At 47.0% G+C, this 12,398-nt stretch overlaps 1 protein-coding gene across 1 annotated transcript in view; it reads left to right on the top strand.

Annotated features, from left to right (window-relative positions):
• Positions 1 to 1,062: 1,062 nt before the first annotated feature.
• Positions 1,063 to 12,398, top strand: part of LOC8030997 (diuretic hormone receptor) — a 275,430-nt gene continuing 264,094 nt past the window's right edge. The window contains exon 1 of the mRNA XM_042293803.1: positions 1,063 to 1,194. The gene's annotated coding sequence lies outside the window, so the exon portion shown is untranslated. The remainder of the gene's footprint in view (positions 1,195 to 12,398) is intronic.

Raw genomic sequence — 12,398 nt, 5'->3', positions numbered from 1 at the left:
GGGTTGGCAAGGAGCCCACGTTTATATGAGAAGGCTTTGCGAACGGGACCTTCCACTCTTAAAGGCCATGCATGAGAGTCCACCAAGCTTTTTTGTTGTTTTTTCCTTTGACGAATTGCTCGTGCATCTATTCTTTTCGAAGTTCCCCTGATAAAGTTGAACACATTCCCCTAATGTTAAACATGCCGGCCCTGGTCCCCTTTGAAACATGTCATGTCTGAGAACCGCAATGTGATTGTGTGTTTTCTGTGGTCGATGCGTAGCTTGACAGAAGAACCGAAACATCTACCAACAGAGGTGCTGCTGTCCTGTGCAGTCAATCGAGCTAATATGCGTTTATTTTAGCGCATGGCCTTTCATTCATCCACCGGTACCTTACTGTTATCCACATTACCCTAACGCGGCCGCTGTCAACGAACTTGCCTATGTATACCCAAAAGTGGAAAGTAGTTCAAATATTCTAGTATTAAATCGTTTTAAATTGTTTCCAGAAGCAGTACGGGAACCATGATTCAGGCTTTCATTGTAGTTTAACGGGCGCCCGTGATGCGTAGTTGATTGATTTGTTAATATCACTCACTCGAAAAAGATTGTTCAGTTGAGAGTAAGCGCTCGTCCCGTCCGCTTCTTTCATTGTCCTTGTCTATAGCTAGCGCTTTTTATATTAGATAATATTTCATTGCACAGTTAATTTTCGGACAAGTGCATCATCATAAGTAGTAACGTCACCGAAATTTGAGATTTCACTCGAGTGTCCGAGCGACGACGAACCATAGCGGGGCTTTCTAGTGGCCGGCGGAAGCGGTTTCCCCATCTGGGGCCAGCGACCACAAAGGAGGCCGAAGCACCCGAAGGGCAGCGGCATAATAACGCCGCAAGCTTTCACCGGATGGCGCCAGCAGCGCCACCGAGCCCCCCGCAATCGAAACCACGCGCTCCGTCCGCCCGGATATATGGCGAGGCGGAGCGCCAAGCCGGCCGCGCGAGACACGCACACTGCGGCGAAGCCCAACTTCTCCGGTAACACGGGAGGCGCTGCAAGTTCGACGCCGAGTGAGGAAGCGAAACCCCAGCGCGCGGCGGTGTGCGGTGCCAGCGCAGCTGCGAACCTCGCTGTGGGATTAATTGTCGGAGCTGGGACGAGCCCTGCCGCGGGGCTGAGGCAACTGCTGCACTGCCTGCCGCCAGCCGCCGGTGAGTCAGCAGAGCCCCCGTGACAGCCGATGAAGCGGTCGTCGCGTCGCGGGTCGGTTCGCCCGAGCACGTGGGTTCCGGTCTCAACGGAAAAGAGTTCTGCTTCCGCCGCTTCCGCTGACAGTTTCTTTCTTTAACGGGGGATTCACGCAGTTGGCAGCCGATACGCTCTAATACGAAGTCTGGGAGTGTACAGTCTAAGAAATCTGGAGCGTCTGCTTTCCCGCAAAGCACTCGAAAGCGTCAAGCGCTCCAATCTACGGAGGGTACTCGGGAATGACGAGGCTGGTTATATGTTCATACTATGAGACAATAAGCGGGTTGCCGTCGCCCACCATTCGTGTTTTTGGCCTAATCATATTTTGAGCTTCGTCGTTCGCTGGAATCCTTCTGCTCTTCGCCGTGATTACCTTCTTCCTCTTCTTGAGAAATGCAAACTCACTTTTTTTCTTCTTTTTTTTTTCTTGAGTGCGCGGTTTTGGAATGTTTTGCGTGTATATACATTTCCAAAAAAGGGCTCCTGGCCGGTTCCATTTTGAGTTTTTGTGCGTATGGCGCGGGCTTTGCTGGCTTTCCGAAGCGATGAACACGCCCGTGCTGCGCTGTGAAGACCGCACGCTGGACTCTGATTTTGTAAACATTGGAAAGGTCTATACTATACTCCGTTTACCCTTAAGCTAAAACTGCTGCCACAGTTACAAGCACGAGCTAGCCCGCACTCCTGGCTTTGAGACGCGCATTTCCAGGGCGAGCGCTCGTTCTGAGGAAGAAAGTTTCGAAGCCGCGATCTGGAGCACTCGTGTTTGTGGCATTGGTTTCACTATGAGTTTAAAGGCCGACGTTCAAACTCGGTTTTCTGCAGGGAAGGTCTTTGCGCTCCCCTCGCCTAAGCTCCGGGTGGAGCCAAGTTGGGGCAGTGTAAAAAGTGGAGAGGATATAGGAAAGGAGAAGGTGAGTAAAAGTGTAAAGCGTCAAGTGTACGTCGGCCTTTAAGGTTGAACAAAGTACGGATGTGTCTATCTATTCGGAACTTCCGATAATTCGTGAACGGTGCGTGCTACTGGGTTCGTTATCCAGCACATCTTTTACAGTTTCGAGTATTTGAGTTTTTGAATATTCGAATATTAAGATTGTAGTCGAGACTTCATTGATTTCCCGCGTCGAGCTTTACTGCTTTGCACCCGTGTGCTCCGTGAAGCAGTTGACGTATCGGGGCAATCACGGTTGGCTCGATGGGCTTGGAAAGCTTGAGCTCACCTTTGAATACTGTGAAAGTTTTACCCGTAATTCTAACAAACAAAGAAAAAAAAAACAAAAAAAACATCGAGCTTCGAGTATATTTAAATAAATGGGAGTCATTGCAAGGCCCGTTACATTATGTTTTGCTTAACTAGTCGTGTCATGGCCCTGTTTCTTACGATAAGTATGCGAAGCGTTTCCCATCCTATACAATTGTTTTCTTTCGTATAGGTGTTTAAAAAAAATAATTATATTGTCGCAGAGAGCTTAAGAAACACAAGGCGTGGTGATTCTCGATCATCTTCCACTCATCGCTCCGAAGCCAATGAGATTTTGGAATGAGTCGATACAAAAGCGCAAATCACAAAGCAAGAAGCATGATCATAACATGCCCTGTGTCTCCCAAGCTCTGACTATAGAGTCGGGATTTATCGAGATAACTACGCTCAATCCACATTAAGTACAAAATATTAGCTTTCGAAATATTCGAATCGCAATCTAATTGTAGTACGCGTGTAGGGTTCGATGCAAAAAAATGTTTATATTCACATAGCACTTCTGTATAAGAAGTAAAATTGTCGTGTGCATGTTTATAGAGCCGGAAGTTAGTCTGCCTTGCCTTAGTGGGCCACTTGTCTTTCAGCTGAGATGAGCAATTTAGCCAGTGCAGTACAACGGCCTGGGATCTTTAACGTGCACCACGCAGTAGTGATACACGACCGCACACCGGTACGATGCTCATCCGGATCGAAACAGGCAGCGGTGGGGATTGAGCCCAGGATCCTATACTCGGTTTCATACTTTGTGTGCAACGCTGTCAAAGCTACTGGCGCGAGCATGGGGCTTGATGTCGTTGATCATCTGCGCGCGTTCTCGCGCAAACAAACTAACCGGATGTGTAGTCAGCGACATCCTGAGAAACGGAGGGAGTTGCTTATTACATTCACGCTTCGGAATCCGTTCTTCGGCGCTCTTATCGGCCGCCATGTGAATGGCTGCGGAGATATAACGAGAGAAACCTCGGACGGCACGCGTTTCTTCAGCTATCGGTGACCACAGGGGAAGCCGAGGATGGCTGAAAGGCGAGACACGGCGCAACATTGATTGGGAATTTCGAATTATTGGTATTGTCGAAAGTTTTAAGCGTTCGTCTTCGATGGAACACCATTATTTCGGCGTGTCGTTCAGCGTGTCTCTTCACAAAGGATCGATCCGTCTTCCGCAGTAACTTTAGAAGGATTTTGAAAGCTCAGACCGCAGTTCGGCGTGGCGTATAGTTTGAAGATCTTGGGCGGCCGAATATAGGGAAGGCCACTAACTGCATGCCGGCGGTGGAGGTGTTTCCGCTCGTCCGCATATTCCGAGCAGGAAAGGAAAGCCCAGGTCCAATATCTCCTCGTGCATCGTCGTGTTGGCAGTTGGGATCATGGACCCTTCGAAGTTCGGAGAGAGCGGATCGGGTGTCTGCGCAAATGGACCCTAGGCGATGTTGTAAAGCCGCCTCATCCCTGGCAAGCTTTCGAGGAATTTCAGGTTTCGGGGGTCGGGGGGAGGCGATTTTTGAGTGAGATTGTCGCTTTAGGCAATGCGCGGAGATGAAACGACGTACTTCGCTGCACCGCAGAAAGACGAATACGGGAGACTGTGCACCACGTTCGAGAGGGCATCAATCTTCTTGTTCCCTAAAACCGCAGTAACACTATATACCCATACATTATACGAAAGACACAATGTTCGCTGCCGACATGATGACTCAGGTGTCTGCGGACACGCGTCAGGCGTCTTCGAATCATGTTTGCATCATGCTAATGTATATCCTTCGAACATGTCTACAGAAAAATTCTGTATGACCAAGGTGACAACACCATCGTACAAAACTCAAGCACACCTATAGCACGGATAGTGTCTGCATATTGTCTTTTGTTTTAGCAGTGCGACGGCAGCTTAAAAGGCCCCTGTGCCCCGGGAGCCACTGGAAGGCAAGTTGCCAACGCATCTTCAAAGGCAAACTTGCAGCAGCCACCGTGGTTAACAACCAGCGATCGAGGCTTCCTTTTCAGATCGCTGAAGCAGATCCAGGGCCGCCCTGGAGTCGGTTAACATTCCCGCTTTTCTCGGTTGTTTCGTTTTGAGCAGCGATTTCGATGCCTTCAACATAGCTACCAACTCCGTTGTCGTTGAGGTCGTGGCAAAGTTCAGCCGATCAGCAGCGCGCGTATTATCGGCAGATATGTATACTACGGCTCTCGCCGGGCTTGTAGAACCGTTTGAGACGTTAAAGGCCGACTACCAGAATGGAGGTTCTGCAAGGCAGAAGATCCTCCTCACCATGGGGGAGGAGGAAACAGGCAGTGGTGGGAAGGGTAGGAAGGGGAGAGGAGGAATCGGGGGAAAGGTGGAAATCGCGAACTGTACGTCGGCCTTTAAGCTCAACGTCACGTTACAGACTTCGTTTACAGATCTGAGCATATTTTATTCACGTTATTCGCCGTTTTCTTTTTTTTTTCGGTTGTGATTGGCTATACGCGTGCTCTGCGGGAAAGTAGACGCGTAGGCAGCTTTGAGAGAGTGCACCTCAGGTGAGATGGAGACGGAACATGCCTTTGCAAACTTGTGCAAGGTGAGATAGAAGAAAACAAAAACCAGCTTTTGTTCATTCAGAAATAAACTGCGCATCACCGAACGCTCCGCTCCCGCCCCAATTTGGCACTAGCGAACCGGACCAGATGTCACATATTCAGGACTTAGCTTTAGCTGATTAAAAAGTTATTATACTTCGTTTCAGCTTCGGTCCGAGCGCGGCCGCTGTTACGAGCCGAAGGGCCAATCAAAGAGCGCAAAAAGCGCGGCGTCATGGCGTGCTCTCTGCTCCTGATAGGACTAGCCGGCGGAGGAGCGCGCACAGAGACACGGCGAATACCGGCTGGCCCTATCAACTGCAGAGAGCACGCCATGACGTTACGCTTTTTGTGCTGTTTGATTGGCCCTTCTGCTCATAACATTGGCCGCGCTCGGAGCGAAGCTGAAACCAAGTATAGCCATTTTTTTTTAGACTTTCAGGGTAAATGGCGACCAACGGAGTCCGCGAATAGATGCAGATGAATGGAAAACGCTAGCGGGAACGCGCCTCATTTTTGTATCGAAACTTTCTTGAAATCGCTCCTAACTTTTTGCTTGGATAATGGTAAGTGCTGAAAGTTGGGCATTTAATAATAATGTTTATTTTTCCGTCAAAACACAAATGACGGAGGGAGACCGAGGAAAAAAGCTGCATCCTGCAGCTTTACGGCTCCTCGGCCCCCCCTCCTTACACATTGCAGCATTGGCACAAGTAATCCAAAAAGGAAACCAAGAGAAAAGATAACAATCTCAGAGATAAGAACAGGACAATATTACAAAAAGGTGCGACTATATAAGAGGCAAACAAAATCAAAGCACATGCAAGCAAAGCATTATACAATTCAGCAAAAATTTAGGTTATGAAACATGACAACTAAGCAATCACATTTGGAAAAGAAAAAAATGCTCGGAGATTTTTTACAGATGTTGTCGGAAGGTCAATGTTGTGCTTGTGAGTAACAAGAAAATTAAGCAGTCGAGGAAGTGCATACTTTAACATTTGTTCACCGTAGTTAGTTTTGCAAATAGCGAGCGTCCAAATTTCCGTGTTTCGAGTAGGATATGTTGCTACTCTTAGCGAGAGAGACGCCAATTCACTAAGGGCATGAAGATTTGTTTGTACCTCTGATTTATAGGTAATGCATAAACGATATTTATATAATCTATTTACAGGCATCAAATTTAAACGTTTAAAGAGAGGTTCGCTAGGGTGATCGTATGACACGTTACAAATACTTCGCAATATTTTCTTTTGTATCACAAGTATTTTGTTTAAATTTGTATTCGTAGTAGTACTTCATTTGAAGTGCTAGCGCTACATCTAGAAAAAAAAACTTAGAGTGCTCAGCGAAGTATATTTTGGTTTTACGGTAAGAAAAATAAATGTATGTTTTTTCCCAGACTTCGTTCCGGTACTTCGTTCGTACAAGTGCTCGTTCGAGAGAAGCGTTTTCTCAATCCACGCTCTCGACCCCGTGCCTTCCACTCTGCTGCGATTGAGAGAAAGAGAACCAAACTGAAGGCAGATTTTTTAGGAGTTTGTCCAGTGTGCTTCTTAGCGTGTCTGTCCTCTTGTTTTACAGCGCGTGTTCACGGCAGGACGAGTTTTCCTAACATAAGCGAGCACGAAAGGCGTATGAGCGTCTCTAAACAAACCGGAAGTTTTCGCCTCAAACAACTGGGAGGTTTAAGAACGAAATTATGCCGCGTTCACGGGAAAACGCCAGCCAGATTTTTTTGTTTTTTCGATAAACGGTGTTGTTTGCCCTTTTCGCGCTTTCTCCTGAAACACAAGCGCAAAAATCTTCGAAGCTGGGACTACACGATCAGAAAACAATACACGCGATAGTGGAATGGACGCAAGGCACGTTGTCTCGTGTCCTATTTATTGCGTTATATTTCTTTTTTTACGTCTGAAGATTACACAATGAACTAACTAGTCCAACTAGTAACTAATTTTTCTTCAAATTTATAGACTAAACGAGGGGAGAGTTTAATGTTAACAAAGTCGAGAGCACTGGTGCGATTCATTGAACAAAGTGTTTAGATATGTTCGCTCGCGTAATATGTGAATTGAAACATCTGATCCGGCTTTTTTTCTGCGTCTGCAGTCCCCACAAGTTTAATTTTCTCTTAATTTGTCAAATAGTCCCAAGTATATGCGATCTCAATTTACGCATTCCATTCCTGGTACTGACCATAGCTCCCTCAAAAACGCCAAAGAAGCACGAAGGACTGTTTGAGCTCATATTGTCCGCGATAGTACACACTAACTCCTTCTACTCGACCCCACTCTTTAAAAAAGTTAATGTGTGTAAAAATACGATGTGCTGTAGAAGAATAATGAGCATGACGTTTCACTTGCTCATCGTTGCTGTGGACAACTTCCAGGTGTTATCGCTTTCTGAGCTTCGTCACTCGTTGGCGTCCCTCTGCTGAAAAGAAGCTGAAGAAGTTCTTGAAAGAAAAAAAAAACGAGTTAAAGGTGAATTCTGGAGTATTTTCGTTCCGTGAATTTCAATATCATGTTCGTTTTCCCCAAAGATGTAACTAAACTGGAGAAAACACAAAAAACCTCCGACCAGTCGTTACGTCACACTGGGGTCTTTCGGCCGTCAAGCGCGTGTCGCTCGTGTGAGCAGCGCGTACAATTGCAAGCTCGCCAGGTATACACCTTTGAAGTATTTGCAAGTTCTCAGGCCAGCGTGCGATCTTCTTCACCCGGCAGGCGCATCTTCGTCGCTTCATAAAGCGTCCAAATTGCGTGCCATGCGCAGTGTTTTCACTCAGATACAGAACCGCTTCAGTATCCCTTTGAAACTAATTGGCCACCCTTTCGTTGCGAAGGAAAGTAAACCCATAGGCGTGTCTAGAGAGCATAAAGGGGCCTTAAACGATCTGATCGAAACCTTCCTTTCTTTCTCGCTTTTCACTCACAGATTATGCATGACGCTACTTCTTTTGCACAGTCAATGTACTTTTCTGCGGAATAGCCGTTTGACGGTACAATACCAGTTCAACAATCTTAACGGTACTCCCTCAAAACCAGACCTCCACAATGTGCCGCGTACTCTTCCACTCTGTAGCAAAAAGGGTCGGTGGTACTAAAACAAAAAGAACAGAAAATGTACTTTCTTTTAATGTGTTCTTGCAGTCACCCATAAGATTCCGTCATACGCTAAACCTAGCGTTTAAGCTAGGTTTAGCGTATGGCGATGTTTCTAGGGGTTTATTTCATTCCCCTGGTAACCTCACATTTCTTAATATTACATTAAGTGCCTAGTTTCGGAAGGAAATGCGTACTCGTGTTTTATTGTTTGCGCCAGTCAACCATGCACGCAAATTCGATTCCGTGAATGGCTACAGCAAGCACAAGCGCATGCAGCTTGTTGGTGTAAGTAAATGTAGTGTCCTGTCCAGATCACCGCCTCGCTCGCTCAAACAAAGACACATCTAGGAAACTCTTGAAACTCTCAGACCTAAACCAGCGTTGCTCCGGCTGGTTTAGGCCGGGAATTGCTCCAAACTCAGAACTAAGTTCAAGTTTTTCTTTCAAACTGCCACGCGTAAGCTTCACGGAAAAAGAACCGCAGAAACTTCCAACGGCGATACCCGTCTCCACCGTTGTTATGGCCTTGACTGTTGAGAATCTCGTTGATTGCGTCGCCTTGGGAAAATGTTTTCATAGCCGCCGACATAGTAAGCAACGCAGGATGGAGCCTATTGTGATCACGCGTCTTCTTCCCCGATTCGTGCTTCGGCCTTCTTATCGCAAGATGCAGCAATCTTACTGGCGACGAAGCGACCAGGACATCCTCAGGACAAGCCGAGGTCACACTGCTTATGCGTCATAGAAAGCCCGTGAATAGGTATCCGTGGTTCAAATTCCGCGTGCGTAGTTCTCTTCTTGAACTCATTGCCACGCGGCATTCGAAGCAGGGATCTCGCGGTGGTTCGCGTTGGAATCTGTATGCAGTCTGCCTTTTGTGTGATGTATAAGTGTTGTTACCCCGGCTTTACACCTTCTACGACCAAAAGCGGGTGCAGTGAAGATGCTGCTAAGAAATAAATGCGCCAGCATTCCGCAAGACTTCCCTACGATCAATATTTTCTGCGGTGGGAAAAACAAACAAAAAACACTCGACTCTTGCTAATTTGATTTGTTTCTTACATTTTACCGTGGAAATTAATAGGCTGGGACGGCTTTAAATAAAGAAGTGGATTAAACCTGGCGGGCTGTAAGATGATAAGATTTTTATGCATGTGCCCTAAAAAGAAGAAAAGAAACTTCACGACGGTTGAGAATTTTGATAGTATTTTACGCGTTTATTACTGTTTTTTTTTTTCCTGTTGCCAGGTGCCCTCCTTTTTTTTCCTCTTTTTTTATTTCCTTACGATTTGTACGAGCGATTCATCCGAAGTAAGAACAAGATCGTGAAAACTTAATGATCACGTACTCTCAGTTTCACAACGTCTTTGTTCTGCGAACGACGTAGTAGCTTTAAACTTCGAGAAACTTTAAAAATTGGTCGTTTTTGTTTTCTTTCTTCCTTCTTTTCTGTTCTTCTGTTTGTCAATTTTTCACAAACTTCAAACAAACTCGCTTTATTCGTAGGGTAAATAACTGCTTTTACGATGACGCGAATGGAATAATGTTACAATATTGTATACGTCATTCCAACTATTTTAATACATTTTTTGTTGTTTAAACGTATTCACCAAAAGAAAGTCAAAAATTAGTTTCCCATGTACGCAGAAAATGAGCTTAGAGGTTTTAAAACGGGTAAACATTCGCTTTAACTTCTCTGATGTTTCCGACACGCCCCTCGCAGCACAGCCGTGACCACGAACGGAACTAGAATCTGTTATTCGTGAATCTCGGAAATGCTAATTATGCGAATTCATTAAGGTAATTAGTTAAGCTAGTGATTTGCGTGTAAAGTAGTTGATTCTAATGGTAATTAGGATGGGCGGTGAACTTCATCAGCGAGCAGATATAAACAAGCATTGTGGTGTAGTTCGCCGGTCAGGGAGGTCGAGCACTCAAGTGACGACGTCGCCCACGCAGTGACGAAGCATATAAATATGCATTTTCAAGGAGTGAACACGCGGCAGCTTGTCCGTCGTGTTCGTGGGTAAATGCGGCCGGAGAGCGCGAGCTCAAAATCGCTTGCTTTAACAAACAAAGAACTAATCAATTAGTACACAAAGTGTTCATGGTTGAGGACGTAACGTGGTCATTTTGTTCGCTTAGTAGAAAAATGACAAGTACTAATCAACGGGCTTATAAAAAGAAATTGATTCTTTCGGAAGTCCTAACCAAACCTGAAAAGAAAAAACAACCGGATCTCCACGTGCTGAAGGATGTTGATTGGGGCGAAGCTCTGGTGGTGCTTGTCTGCGTAGACGCTGAGCCGCAGCATGCCGAGCCTTTCGTTCGTTTTCCTCCATGTCACGCTGCGCTCAAATGCTCAAATGCGTATATAACCACGTTCCATACCACACATTTTCTTTCTGACATGAATGAAAACGAACGAAAGGCTCGAGAGAAGTGTTGAAAGGAAAGGAAGCCGGGAACTTATTGTCGACGAAAGGCTCGGCGTGCTGCGGCTCAGCGTCTACGCAGACAAGCACCACCAGAGCTTCGCCTCAATCAACATCATTCACCACGTGGAGATACGGTTGTTGTTTTGTTTTTTTGCCCTACACGAGCACGGGAGCATGTGCTCACGTGCTCGTGAGCACGTGAGCGCGTGAGCTCACGAGCAGGAGCACGAGCCCCCGACGCCGGACATCGGACGGGTATTGGCGACGTGCGCGACCGAAAGCGTCGCTGTGGTCGGCCTTCCACGATTGGCCCAAAAGCTGACTATGACGTCGGAAAGGGTATACCATCGTCGGTAATAAGAGGAACGAAAGAACTTTAATTTCGACGGTGTTGGCATTGTTGCTTTGAGAGCGCAATGATTTCAGGCTTCCATCATGCTATTTACAAACACCAACGAACTTGTTGTTCGCAAGGTGATGACGTCACAAGGGGGAACCATAGGAGGGCGCCACCAAAACATCTCGCCGCTAATACGGACATGGCTAGCCCCTAAGGAGCTTCGCCCCTAAAACAAGAAATGCTGCGTCGACGGGCATGGAATGGTACGCTCCTGCATGGAAGTGTAGATCAAATAGTGCTTTTATATTTCTGCAGTACTGGTTAAAAAATTACACTTTCGACGTGTTTCCTAATGATTTTACTTGTCCATAACTAGTTACCTCGTGTACGATTCTTCCCCCCCCCCGAAACCACCCCAGCTGTTGCACCCGCAGGCACAGCCCTTATAAGAGTGCAGCCAAATCTGTCAGACAGCAACCGAAAACAAAAACATTTTTCAGCATATAATTCTGGCTTGTCGGTTTCTGCTTAAGGTCATATTGTCAGCAAAATTAAACAAAAAACAAAAAAACTCTCGCGTAACGTTTTTTTCACTATTCTGTAGGACCCATCATTCTTCCTCTAATCAGATTTAGCCGACGAAAAGGAGGGCGGTATTGCACCTTAATGCGCAGGCACGCAGCCTCGGTGGCAAAGGGCAACCTTCTGCCCCTAAAACCGCATGGTAACTGCGACGCGGAGATGCGGTCGTGGCATGGCGGTATTGGTAGTGACATGGCCCTAATACCACTCGCCTTTCTCATTGGCTGAGCTGATTAAAAAAAATTACAGGAGGACACTTAAGGCTGCTTACTTGTAGGAATGCGAAAGAATTCCCACACGCAGATCATTCATACAAGCTGCGCGCCCCGCTGTCGTCCACAGAGGCCGGCCGGGCGGCGCGTCATGGCTGAAAGCAGAGGGTAGAACACGTGGTACAGAAATGGACAGGGAGCATGAACTTCCCGCTCCTTCTTCCCCCTCTCTACCCCCCCCCCCCCCCCCCCCGCCTGACACGAGATAAGCGGCCGCGCGCCCGCCGCCCTCTCCCTTTTACCGGTGCTCGGGCCGCAGCGCCAGGAAGACGGCTTCTCTGTGGGGTGGCGTTCCTAGGAACTATGACGCGTTGCAGCCAACGGCTCTTCAGGTGCCGTTTCGTTCAGCCACGCGCTTCATGGGGCAGTTATTGCTTTCGCATTAATGCAATTAAAGATTGGCGGATCGAGTGCGCCGAGGTGCAGTGTTCCCTCGAGGTACTTTAACAAAGATTGCGATGCGACACTGGCCATGAACATTGGGTGCGAAACGAGTATTGCTCAGTGTCACATCTCATTTCTGCGCGGAAATGAACTTGCAGCTTTCTCATTCGTTGGCTCCCTTCTGTAGACCGCACTGATTGACTTTCACAGTGTTCTGCAGG

The sequence above is a fragment of the Ixodes scapularis genome, unplaced genomic scaffold (genome assembly GCF_016920785.2).
Source record: "Ixodes scapularis isolate PalLabHiFi unplaced genomic scaffold, ASM1692078v2 PGA_scaffold5__190_contigs__length_132052651, whole genome shotgun sequence".
In the NCBI taxonomy this organism is placed as follows: domain Eukaryota; kingdom Metazoa; phylum Arthropoda; class Arachnida; order Ixodida; family Ixodidae; genus Ixodes; species Ixodes scapularis.
The sequence above is the reverse complement of the archived record's forward strand: the minus strand, read 5'-3'. Positions and strand labels throughout refer to the sequence as shown.